Here is an 11,082-nt window from a genome sequence, read left to right as displayed (position 1 = left end):
GATAGATGCCTCTTCCTCTGGGACACCATCTCTTGGAAAACGCAGGCCAGCGCCGGGAGATCCCACACTTATGAGATCTGCTGGCGGAGGCCGTGAGCGTCTGTGGGTCTCATGCCTCCCCTGGCTCCGCTCTCCTGGCTTCAGTTCTCACCCAGCCCCGCCCTCTGAATCTTCTGCTCCTCCTCTCTGTATCTGTGTCTTTTATTTTATACTCTCATCAATATATCCCCCATCCAGCACACACACACACACACACACACACACACACTGGCCCAGACCAGTGTGTTACAGGTGCTGCAACTTCACAACAAACACCTGTTGATAATAAATTAGAGCCTGGGGGGTGGGTTCCTGCCTAGTTTTGCCTGAAGCCGACCCGTCCTCTCTGGCTCTGGGAACCACTGCTGTAATGGGGTGGACGGGGTGGCCCGCCCGCTTCTTCTTTTTTTTTTTTTTTTTTTTTTTAATGTTTATTTTATTTTTGACAGAGAGAGACAGAGTATGAGCAGGGGAGGGTCAGAGAGAGAGGGAGACACAGAATCTGAAGCAGGCTCCGGGCTCCGAGCTGTCAGCACAGAGCCCGACGCGGGGCTCGAACTCACGGACCGCGAGATCATGACCTGAGCCGAAGTCGGACACTCAACGGACTGAGCCACCCAGGCGCCCCAACCCCCTCATTACACTCTGGCAGCTCTGCCCAAGTCATTGGGAGGACCTGGGGCTCACATTCCAGCAACACGTGAGTACAGCTCTAGGAAAACACCTGTCACCCCTCCCCAGGACACCTGTTTCCCCGCTGGCAGAGAAGCCGCTGATGTCTTTGAAAGAGGTTTCTGCCACCGTCTGATAAAAAGGAGTGCGTGTAAGGGCCTCCAGGTCTCGGCAGAGAGCACTAGGTGGGCTACGGGGTGCTGAAGGAGCCTGGAATAGCAGCAGGGGAGGGGGCTGCCCACGGGCTGTCACAGGAACACTCCTCAGGCCTTTGTTTTCCTGACCTTACCTGAGTCTCGGGTCACTCTGACATGGTCACGGTGCCTCAGGGGCTTTTCCTTCTCCCTAAGTCCCACCCACAAGTCTTTACGGTAAACGGTCTTACTTCACTCTCACCTGACCCCCGGGTCTCCCTCCTGACAGTGGGTCTATCCTGACCGGCTCAGACTGACACCCATGTGGAACCAGAGGCCCCTGTCTACACAGTGCCCCAGGCAGCTGACTAGTTTGCTTCCTGTCAACAGAAAACAAGGCGGCTGGTCTGCTATGTCTCATTCGTTATGAATCTTCTTGTTCTTCTGAACCACCTGACTCCCCGTGGATCATGCTTCCTTTCTGAAACCCCGGGTTTTTCCTAATGACCTTCTCAGAGGCCTTGTCACGTGGCTTTCAACATTTCTATTTTTAGTTCTGGGCTCTGAGGGGGCATGAGAATGGAACATGAGAGAGAAAATGTCTCATGAAGGCTGAAGGTACACTGTGTGGAAGGGCAGCTCGGCCAGAGCTGCTCTGAGGGAGTTGATGAGTGCAGGGAGACAGGGAAAGGGACCAGAAAACAGCCCCCTGGCTGCCCTCATCCGGGGTGGGGGCAGAAGATGAGTCAGGAAAAGCCTTGAAAAGGAACCACACAAGGCCCCCCCGGTGCCACAGCCAAAGGAGGGTCAATGCGCCATCACGGGCTGCCGAGGTGGACAAGGGTGCTGACTTTTCAGATGGCGGTTTCAGGAGAGCGGTGGGGCCTGAAGGCAGACTGGACAAGTTAAGGAAGAGCGGGTGGCTGGCGAGTGGAAACCCTAAGTGTAACCTGTTCTCACAATATTATGTCACGAGAGGAAGGAAGGAGATGCCCCTCCCCCATGCAAAGTGGCTACAGTATCGAGAACTGGTTTGGGTTGATTGTGTTTGTTTTTGTCCTAGAGAGACACGTTGGTACACAGACAGGAAGGCCGGTCAGGAGAGGAGGGGACTGAAAAGGCAAAAGACCAGGGGGATGATTGAGCAAGCCCCAGTCCCAGTGAAGGAGGAGCCTTGGAAAATCAGACTGAGGTGAGAGTCTGTTGTGTTGAAGCAGCACGCACATCTGACAGTCAGACAAAGCCGGGTGGAGCTCTTGGCCTCGCATAGAGCTGGCATCTCCCAAACCACCCCCATATCCGAACCTTGGCATCTCAGCGCATGGACCTGGAGCTCCAAGCAATGTTATGAGAAGGATGTAGGACCCTGAGGAAAAGATAAGAGGGTAAGTGTGGCTTGCTTACCCAGTCGCCGTGGCCCTGAGCCAATTTACTCTGCAACGGCCCCGAAAGAGGAACTGAAGGCAAAGAGAGAGGAACACACACACCCAGAAGATGGCCAAACCCACACAGCAGGCTTGAGTCGATTGTCCTTACCTATAAGGAAGACTTAGATGAGAAAGTAAGAACAAGATGCTCAGGCCTTCAAATAGACCTTCCAGCCCCCAGCCCTTTCAACTTCCCTCCGTTCCACTGCATCGCGGCAGTGGAAGGGCAAAAGAAAGCCTCCCGGAAGCGCCTGGCTGGCTCTGTCAGTAGAGCGTGCAACTCTTGATCTCAGGGTTGTGAGTTGGAGCCCCACATGGGGTGTCGTGATTCCTTTAAAAAATAATAATAATAAATAAACTTGAATGCAAGAAAGCCTCCCACCCAAGGCCTGGGATCGAGTGCACTCTGTCTGGGCTTCTTGGTAAACACATAACAGACCCTCCTAACCAGTGTGGCAAGTCATGGATCTTAGTCCCAGGAACAAGGGGGGTCTGGGGCCGACTGCCTCAGCATGGGTGCTTGAGAGCCTAGATTTGTGCCAGGCTGTTCTAACTCTACTATCTGCTAAATGAATGGCTACATGTATTCATTATCATTTGTATTGGAAAAAAAATCTATTAACTGGCATGGTAATCCTATGGAAAGCATAAAAGTCACTCCATATCTTTTAAAGATCTGTGCGTTGGAAAAATATATAATTAGTCAGTTAAACCCATGATGTCACAAATATTATTCGCTAGTACAAGGTTAAGTAAAGAAAAAAAAAGAGTTGATTTAAAGTTGATTTCAGGAAAAATAAAAGTAAAACAATATTACAAGCAGATAGGGCAGTCATCAGACTGAGACACACGGTCTCTCCCATTGCCCTCCGCCCACGAGCGCCTGTGTCCCATTCTGCCCGGGGCCTGGGGAGAGGAAGGAGCTCACTGAGTGACACTCAGTGTCACTGAGTGTCAGGTGCTGGGTGTGCATTTTGCATAGAGGTCCCCTTCGACCTGGCAACAGTCTTCTGAATATTCTCCCTTCGGAAGTATCATCAACCTTAGAAAAGCCCAAGATCAAGCAACTACAAATGGCAGAGGCAGAATTCAAACACAGCTCTGGCTGACCCCTCCGCCTGGCTCCTTTTACTCTCTGCCAGGCACAGAGAAGAGGGTGAGTCAGTGTTTAGAAAACATTCAGCTTAGGGGAGGAAGCATGAGGGAGTTTCCTTGGGAGGTTCTCTGTCTCCACAAAGTCGTTGGTGAGGCCACTGTGGGGGATGTGATAAGAAATCACGCTGACTGAAACTTTCATCTTTAAATTTTTTTTTTAACGTTTTTATTTATTTTTGAGACAGAGCGAGACAGAGCATGAACAGGGGAGGGTCAGAGAGAGGGAGACACAGAATCTGAAGCAGGCTCCGGGCTCCGAGCTGTCAGCACAGAGCCCGACGCGGGGCTCGAACTCACGGACTGCGAGATCGTGACCTGAGCCGAAGTCGGCCGCTTAACCGACTGAGCCACCCAGGCGCCCCTGAAACTTTCATCTTGATATGATAGAAAATTAAAAGAAATACAAGCACTGGAAAAGGAAAGCCTTCAGTAGGTTTGCAACCACCCATGGCTCCTCATGCTGGGAACTACTTAGGGATTTACCTGTGGCAAGATACTTTTACACTCATCCCCATATTTGAAGGGCCTCAAAGTTTCACAGTCCCCCCTTCACAGGGATCTCTAGCTCCTTACTGCTTACAGTGCGGTCCGTTGGACCAGTATTAGGGTCGTCAACCAACTCGGTTGGCTTGGGGCTGAGGGACAAGGGGACAAGGACATTTCTGCGCTAAAACTGGGATAGTCCTGGGACACATTGGTCACCCTGACCAGTAGCACCCGGAAGCTTGTTAGAAATGGGGAATCCTGGGCCTCATTCCACATCTACTGAATCAGAATCTGCACTTGAGCAAAATCACGTGCCTATTCGGGTCTGAGAAGCAGTGTCACAGAAGGGATATTGGTGTAGTACATCTAGTGGTAGTCCCCTGGATTAGTCAGGGTTCTCCAGAGAAACAGAGCCGATACACAATATACGGATAGATACATATCTAAAGACGTTTATTTTCATGAATTGGATCACATGATCGTGGAGGCTTGGCAAGTCCAAAACCTCCCCAATGGGAGGGGCTGAGAGGCTGGAGACTCAGTAAAGAGTTGTTGTTTGAGTCCAAAGGCAGTTAGGCTGGAGGCCCAGGAAGAGCCAATATTGTAGATGAAGTCTAAAGGCCATCTGCTGGCAGAATTCCCTCCTGCTTGGTGGAAGTCAGCCTTTTGTTCCATTCAGACCTTCAACTGATCGGATGAGGCCCACCCACATCGTGGAAGACAGTCTGCTTTACTCAAAGTCCACTGATTTAAATGTAAATCTCATGCAAAAACACCCTCACAGAAATATCCAGAATAATTTTTGGCCACATATCTGGGCACCATGGCCCAGCCAGGCTGACACATGAAATTAACCATCACACCCCCTCAAAAGATATGTCCACGTCAAACCCTGGGAACCAGTGAGTAAGTGTTACCTTACTGATAAAAAAGAACCTTTGCAGGTGTAATTATGTATCTTGGGATGAGAACATCCTGGGTCCTCCGACATAAACCCTGAATCCAATGACAAGCATCCTTACGAAAGACGGAAGAAGAAAAGGTCATGTGAAGATGCACAAGAGGTGAGCGTGACGTGGCCACAGCCAAAGAAACCAAGGCACATCTACAGCCCCCAGAAGCTGGAAGAGGCAAAGGAATCTCCCCTCGAACCTCCGGAGGGGGCGTGGCCCTGCCGGCACCTCCATTTTGGACTCCTGACCTCCAGAACCATGAGGGAATACTTGTCGTCGTTTTAAGCCCCCAGTTTGTGGTAACTTGTTGGCTGCCATAGGAAACGAATGCCACCGGGAAATAGCTAGAGGCTCCCTCTCGCCCATCTCTCTGCTGTGGTCCATCACGTGCACACTTGCCCACCTGTGAGAAAAGGCTAGAAGCAGTCCTTCCCTCCTACTCCCGGCTTCTGCTACTTGGGTGGTTTGAGTCCAGGCCCCCATCCTACGTCAGGACCCTTCGCCTCTAGTGCCCTCGAACCTCCTGTCCACCCAGCCCTGCAAGCCTGCCCGCCTCAGGCCTCACAGACTGCCCGTCTCCTGGGACATAGTGCGGATGGTGTCTTTCAGGCTCTCTGCTCGGCCTTGGGCCCCCACGCTGTCACCGTCTCAAGTCAGCAAGCGTGTGTTGTGTGTCTGCTCCTGATGCCCCCAGAAGTCCTACCCTCCATAGGTTTACTGTCAGCTCAGTCATTTCCCACCCTCTCACCTCTCCGGAAACGCGGCCCGCGGCCACCAAGGCCCAGGAATCCGCGAGGTGCCTGCTCCTCGGTCTCCATGGGTAAGAGCACACCCCACACCCCCGTGTGGGGCAGCGGGACCGATGGAACTGTAGAGCCTCTTTGGAATGTGCACTTCACCTGTTGGCCTTTGCTGAGGAAGAAGCCAGGTACCAAACGAAAGTAAGGCATGGGCTGACTTCCACCCATGGAGTCAGAGATTGTTCTTTCATGAAAACCTCAGACCCGATGCTCAGGCATGTTTGTATAAGAAAAGATAGGGAACAATGAGGGTATGTTTTCCAAACTAGAATAGTTAAAATTTACATAACCGTTACCACAGCCGCTGGAAAAATATAAAGGCAGGCCTCATTTCAAATCCTGCATCATGAAAAAAACTTCACACTGTAAAATCCACTCACTTCAATAATCAAGATATTTCATCAGTAGAGATTTGTATTTATTTATCAATTTATCATACTCTTTGAGGATGGGAGAGTATACTCTCTCCACATCTGATTTTCTTTAAAAAAAAAAATTCTCTTTTATATCTTTGATATAGTTGTCACTTTAAATAATCCAAAATGTGTTTAATTACTTAAAATTTTTGTTTAATGTTTTATTTATTTTTGAGAGACAAAGAGAGACAGAGCGTGAACAGGGGAGGGGCAGAGAGAGAGGGAAACACAGAATCCGAAGCAGGCTCCAGGCTCTGAGCTGTCAGCACAGAGCCAGACGCGGGGCTCAAACCAGGAACCGTGAGATCATGACCTGAGCTGAAGTTGGACGCTCAACCGATTGAGCCACCCAGGCACCCCATGTTTATTTACTTTGGATCAATCAAATAATCTACGCTAGACATAAAATCATGAAGATTAAGACTGAACTGACCTTCAGCACCAAAGAGACCATTCTTGTCTTTCTCAGCATTTTTTTTTTTTTTAGCACTCTTACCCCCATTTATATCAGAAATCATGGGGGTAATTATAGCAGAAATTATCTCACTTTCATTGAACTCACTATTTACCTACTTGCTGAGTGTCTACTATGTGCCTGGCATTATACAAGATTTTGGAAGCACAAAGATGAAGAAAACGGCTGTGGCCAACCCTAATGGAGTTTACAGTCTACCGGAAGTGCCATAGCATACCCCGAGCGGTGGTTCTCAAAGTATGGTCTGGGGACCCTGGGGAAGGGAGAGGGGCCCTGAGACACTTGCCAGGGCTGTGTGTGAAGCCCAAACTATACCCCTATATTCACAATAATGTAGCCTGTTCTCGTTACTTGCAGTAGTCATGTTCTATGAGGTGGCTGTGGATACTGAATCAGTGAATACTATTGCTCCCAAGGGAAATGTAAGGTTATGTTCCTGCACGTCTCTGGTCACAACGTTTTTGTCAATGGATCAATAGAAAACCTTGTTTTATGTGTGTTTATGTTTAAAGGCACCTTAACATGAGGGGATGGGAGGCTTGTGGGCCATCTCTCCCCTCCCCAACTTCTCTGGGAGGATATCTTGACATGATTTCTTTTTTTTTTTTTTTAAGCTTTATTTATTTATTTTGAGAGAGACAGAGACAGGGTGAGTGGAGGAGGGGCAGAGAGAGAGAGGGAGAGGATCCCAAGCAGTTTCCACACTGCCAGCACAGAGCCCGACGCCGGGCTCAAGCCCACGATACTCTGAGATCATGACCTGAGCCAAAACCGAGAGTGGGACACTTAACCGACTGAGCCACTCAGGCGCCCCTGGTGACATGATTTCTTAAGACCTTCTAGGTTCTGATGCGGTGAGGGGCCTTCTGCCTCAGTCCCCTCAAAATAGACCTTCAGAGCATTAAACTGCTCAGCTACAGCCCAGAATGGGGTCTTCAAAAGCGGGTGTCCTACCTCTCTACAGAAGCAGCCAGCTGGCTTCTGTATTGTCCTTTCTGGTGTGTGGGACGAAGACCAGGGGAGCTGGCCCCCCAAAAGTGGCTTGTTGTATCTTTACCCAGTCGGGCTCATCCTCAGCCTTGTGTGTACTTGATAATCAGAGAGACCAAAAGGCAGATGTAGGAGAGTTACTCTGTTCACAGCTGAGCCATCTGACTTGCAGACCCCAGCCTGCAAGCCAGCGACGAGAACATTCTTTCAGTTTTAGCCCTCACGGCTGAGCCTTCGTGACAGAGACTGGAAAAGGAGGGAGGGGAGAGGAGGACTTTTTTTCCCCGAGAGGTTTTAGGTAAGTGAAGAGGAACAGACTGGATGTGAGGAAATAGTTGGGAATGAAGTGTGGAGATTTAATGGAAGAGTGTTGCTGAGGGTTTTGTATACCCTTAGTCATTTTTGGCAAATGTAAGAAAAAAAAATTGAGTTATTTAAAAATCCTCTTTGGTGGCCTAGCTGGTTTCTCTGATTGCAACACTGCTTTTAAATTCAAACCATGGCTTGCTTCATAATCTGTCAACATATAATGGTTAACTAGGAATTTCTGTGCCTGGAGGGGGGGGAGACTCGTGAGGCATGACACCCTTGAATGTCCCGACGAAATGGCAGAAGACAATTCTGTTATTTTCTATATAAGTACAAATTCCTTAAGCTTTCTACATGTGGTGAAAACAGAGTGGGCGTAATACTTCAGCAGAATTTCCCAGTGGGAATGGTCCTGCCTTTTGGGACAGGAAAATTTCTTGTTGGGCAAGAGAGTTTCTGGCATTGACAAAAGTTCTCACCCAGTGAAAACCAAAAGCACCCACTCCCCCTTGTGACAGTGGAAAATAACACCCCTCCTCCACACACATTGTTTTAAGTTTATTTATTTATTTTGAGAGAGACAGAGAGAGGGAGAGAGTGTGTGCAAGCATGCACAGCGGAGGGGCAGAGACAGGGAGAGAGAGAATCCCAAGCAGGCTCCACACGGTCAGCGCGGAGCCCGACACGAGCCTCAATCCCATGAACCGTAAGATCATGACCTGAGCCCAAACCAAGAGTCAGATGCTTAACTGAATGAGCCACCCAGGCCCTCCCAGCTCCATTTAAAAAATATACCCCCTTGGGGATGGAACTGCATCCCTTGAGAACGACCGTGAGTCAAGAGTAGATGAGAAAGATGAGAACTTCAGGCACTGGGTTAGGTGCTAGGAGCGCAGTGAGAACAAGACAGACATGGCCTCTTTTATCAAAGAGCTTGAGAAATTTCATCAAAGAAATCTTTGATGAATTCTTTGATGAATTTCTGAGAAATTCAGCTCCAGCCTTCTTCTGCCTAACTGTGCCATATCATTTATTTCACTCCTATAGCCTCCCCATGTTGACGGGGCAGGGGAGAAGGGGGCCCATCTTATGAGGCATTCTTAGAGACCAAATGTTTGTGTCTCCCCCAAAACTCATATGTTGAAACCGCACCCCCCAAACGTGATGGTAGGAGATGGGACCTTCGGGAGGTAGTTCGGATTAGATGAGATCGTGAGGGTGGGGCCCTCAGGGATTAGAAGAATTAGGACAGTGCTGGCTTTCACCAGAACGTAGCTATGTTGGTACCCTGAGCTCAGACTTTCAGTCCCAGAACTGTGAGAAGTACATTTCTCTTGTTTACAAACCAGTAAATTATTTAACTATAGACTAAAACTTCTTCCTGTAATTAACTATACAGTGAAGATAAAAATTTAAACTCCCGCAAAACATTTTATGTTGAGTAATTATGCTATTATAGGTCATTCATTCATTCATTCATCCATCCAAGCATTCTACAAATATTTATTGAGTACTTACTGTACTTCAGGCACTGGGTTCGGTGCTAGGAGCACAGTGAGAACAAGACAGACATGGCCTCTTTTCATCAAAGAGCTTTCAGTATACAGGGACAGAAAAAACTTAAAAATTAATTAAGCCAAAAAAAATCCCAGTTGGGTTTCTCATGAAACTTCACAAGTTGATCCTAAAATTTATATGGAAAAGCAAAAAAGAGAGGAAAAAGAATAGTCGAGTGTATCATAATACTAAAATAATTAAATAGTAAATACTATCTGAATTTTATAAATCTATAATAGGTTTAAATGAAGACTGGAAATCCTATTTGAATTGTGCTTTTTTGAATGTTACATTGCTTTGGAAATAAAATGTGATTTCGTGACTACAATAGTTATTGACATATGTATACATGACTATCAAGTTTATAGAATATAGTTTAGATTTCTTTTTTACATACATGGGATCATACTATTCATATAGTTTTGATGTTCTTTTTTCTTTTCTTTCCTTATCTTTTCTTTCCTTTTCTTTTCAAGTAGGCTGCATGCCCGGTATAAAGCCTAATTTGGGGCTTGAACTCATGCCCCTGAGATAAAGACCTGAGCTGAGATCGAAAGTCTAATGCTTATCCGACTGAGCTACCCAGGCATCCCTGATACTCTTTTTTCATTTAACAGTGTGTCCTAGAAGTGTTCCACGTGTGTTCCTTTTTTTTTTTTTTCAGATTAATTAATTTATTTTTTAATTTACATCCAAGTTAGCATGTAGTGCAACAATGATTTCAGGAGTAGATTCCCTAATGCCCCTTACCCATTTAGTCCATCCCCCCTCCCACACCCCTCCAGTAACCCTCTGTTTGTTCTCCATATTTAAGAGTCTCTTATGTTTTGTTCCCCTCTCTGTTTTTATATTATTTTTGCTTCCCTTCCCTTATGTTCATCTGTTTTGTCTCTTAAAGTCCTCATATGAGTGAAGTCATATGATATTTGTCTTTCTCTGACTGACTAATTTCGTTTAGCATGATACCCTCTAGTTCCATCCACGTAGTCGCAAACGGCAAAATCATTCTTTTTGATTGCTGAGTAATACTCTATTGTATATGTATACCACATCTTCTTTATCCATTCATCCATCGATGGACATTTGGGCTCTTTCCATACTTTGGCTATTGTTGATAGCGCTGCTATAAACATGGGGGTGCATGTATCCCTTCGAAATAGCACACCTGTATCCCTTGGATAAATACCTAGTAGTGCAATTGTTGGGTCGTAGGGAAGTTCTATTTTTAATTTTTTGAGGAACCTCCATATTGTTTTCCAGAGTGGCTGCATTCCCATCAGCAGTGCAAAAGAGCTCCTCTTTCTCCTCACCCTCGCCAACATCTGTTGTTGCCTGAGTTGTTAATGTTAGCCATTCTGACAGGTGTGAGGTGGTATCTCAATGTGGTTTTGATTTGTATTTCCCTGATGATGAGTGATGTTGAGGATTTTTTCATGTGTTGGTTGGCCATCTGGATGTCTTCTTTGGAGAAGTGTCTATTCATGTCTTTGCCCATTTCTTCACTGGATTATTCATTTTTTAAAAATGTTTATTTATTTTTGAGACACAGAGAGACAGAGCATGAACGGGGGAGGGCCAGAGAGAGAGGGAGACACAGAGGCAGAAGCAGGATCCAGGCTCTCAGCCGTCAGCACAGAGCCAGATGCAGGGCTCGAACTCACGGACCGCG

General features: G+C 47.2%; 1 protein-coding gene across 2 annotated transcripts in view; it reads left to right on the top strand.

Moving 5' to 3' along the window:
• The first annotated feature begins 597 nt into the window (after nt 1-597).
• Nucleotides 598-11,082, top strand: part of GNE (glucosamine (UDP-N-acetyl)-2-epimerase/N-acetylmannosamine kinase) — a 70,234-nt gene continuing 59,749 nt past the window's right edge. For both annotated transcript variants that reach the window (XM_042965327.1, XM_042965324.1), the window contains exons 1-2: nt 598-739; nt 1,909-2,230. The gene's annotated coding sequence lies outside the window, so the exon portion shown is untranslated. The remainder of the gene's footprint in view (nt 740-1,908; nt 2,231-11,082) is intronic.

Source organism: Panthera tigris, chromosome D4 (genome assembly GCF_018350195.1).
Source record: "Panthera tigris isolate Pti1 chromosome D4, P.tigris_Pti1_mat1.1, whole genome shotgun sequence".
Classification (NCBI taxonomy): Eukaryota; Metazoa; Chordata; class Mammalia; order Carnivora; family Felidae; genus Panthera; species Panthera tigris.
The sequence above is the reverse complement of the archived record's forward strand: the minus strand, read 5'-3'. Positions and strand labels throughout refer to the sequence as shown.